The sequence below is a fragment of the Belonocnema kinseyi genome, chromosome 7, assembly GCF_010883055.1.
Source record: "Belonocnema kinseyi isolate 2016_QV_RU_SX_M_011 chromosome 7, B_treatae_v1, whole genome shotgun sequence".
Classification (NCBI taxonomy): Eukaryota; Metazoa; Arthropoda; class Insecta; order Hymenoptera; family Cynipidae; genus Belonocnema; species Belonocnema kinseyi.
In genome coordinates, this window is record NC_046663.1 from 91,366,794 (window position 1) to 91,368,790 (window position 1,997).

Here is a 1,997-nt window from a genome sequence, read left to right on the forward strand (position 1 = left end):
TCTATCAACGAGCCCAGGATCTTCAGGGATGCCATTAAGTTTTCCTCGCTTCAAATAAACCACACATATTATCAATGATAATGTTACTTTGCAACCAAAAACTATTTGCAGTTGATAATTCAAACGAAAAATGTAATTTTTAATCAAAAAGTATAAATTTTCCACAAAGCAATTTAATTTCTACAAAGAAAGACAAATCGTCAACAAAATACATGATTTTTTAACCAAAAATGGTATAGATTAATTGTGCAAGACAGTACGCGTCCCGCATTCAGTGTGTGATTGACTACATCACATCTGGCAGGAATTTTACCGCCAAGGTTCGAAAGTTCGCGCGCGAACTCCGGACCAGTTATCACACACTTAACAAGTCAAAGCTTCTGACCATCGGGCAGCATATTGTTGAGAGAATACGGATACTATTTGACGCTAAGAGAAGTCTAGAGCGGAGAGAGAGGTGGGTCAGAGAAAATCAACAGTTCCTCTCTGACCCATCTCGACTCTTCCAAGACCCTCCGGTTACTGTCGAACACCCACCCAAACCAGAGGAGGTCGAATTTGAGCCCGTGTATTCACCTCATATTTGAAGTCGGAAGAGCTGATTCCGGAGTGGTTGGTGGAAGGGCGCACAATACTCCTGCCGAAAATAGGCAACTTAGCTGACCTGAAGAATTACAGGCCAAAAACTTGTCTGAACACACTTTATAAGATATTCACAGCTATCCTAAATGTTAGGATTGTTCGGGCAATTGAACCTTAGTGACAAGAAATGTATGAACAACGAGACTCAAAGAAAGGCGTTGCCGGATGTCAAGAGAACCTGCTCATCGATAGATGTGTCTGTAAAGATGCAGCATTCTACCAGCGTGACCTATCGATGGCCCGGATTGATTATCGGAAAGCTTTCGATTCGACCTCCCATAGACTTAACATCTGTCTTTTGGAAATCTTGAAGGTTCATCCGCAAATAGTTCGGTGCATAAAGAGATTGATGCCGCTTTGGAAAACCAGATTTACTATCTCATCTGGAAAAAATCGTGTGACAACTAACAAGGTCACCTTTCAGAGAGGTGTCTTTCAGGGCGACACCATGAGCCCACTCCTCTTTTGCCTTACATTATTGCCATTATCTCTAGCACTTGTGCGGCAAACCTGCAGATCGAAAGTACAAGGTCACTCATGTATTTTACATGGACGATCTTAAGATCTATTCTAAAAACAAAGAGCAAATACATCTAGCTCTAGGGATTGTCGAGCGATATAGTAAGGAAATTGGAATGGAATTTGGGTTAGACAAATGCGCCAAGGTTTATTTGAAGCGAGGAAAACTTAATGGCATCCCTGAAGATCCTGAGCTCGTTGACTGAAGCGCTATACGACACCTTTGCGCTGAAGAGACTTATACATACCTGGGCGTGCCACAGAGCCGCATTCAGGATGTGACATCTATAAAGGATACTCTCCGAAGCAGATACAAACGTCTCATCCGACAGATTTGGACTTCCGAACTGTCGGCGAGGAACAAAGTATCTACAACGAACATGCTTAGCGTCCCGATAGTACTCTATTCATGTGGAGTAGTTCTATGGACGATGAGCGAGCTCAGATCTCTTGATATCGGGACAAGAAAGGTTAGGCACATGAACAAAAGCATGCATCTTAAGTCATCCGTTCCGCGACTGTACATCTCATGCCGTCAAGGAGTTCGCGGAATATTGAATCTTGAATGTCTTCACAACAGGATTATTCTGGGTACAGCACATAGAGTTGCAAATGGAAGAGACCCTCTTCTTAAAATGGTCAGGAATCACGAAGAAGTGGGCAAAGGAGCGTTTCTGGAGCAGCGGAGGAGCAGCGGAGGAGGCTGCTGAAACACTCGGACTTGACTTCAGTATTAGGGGTGAGTAAAATGCATCAAATCTTATCTATTTCCAGATTATCTAATCCAGATTAGCACCCGATCCCGGCGAAATCCTGCGGTTGTCCTTATGACAAAT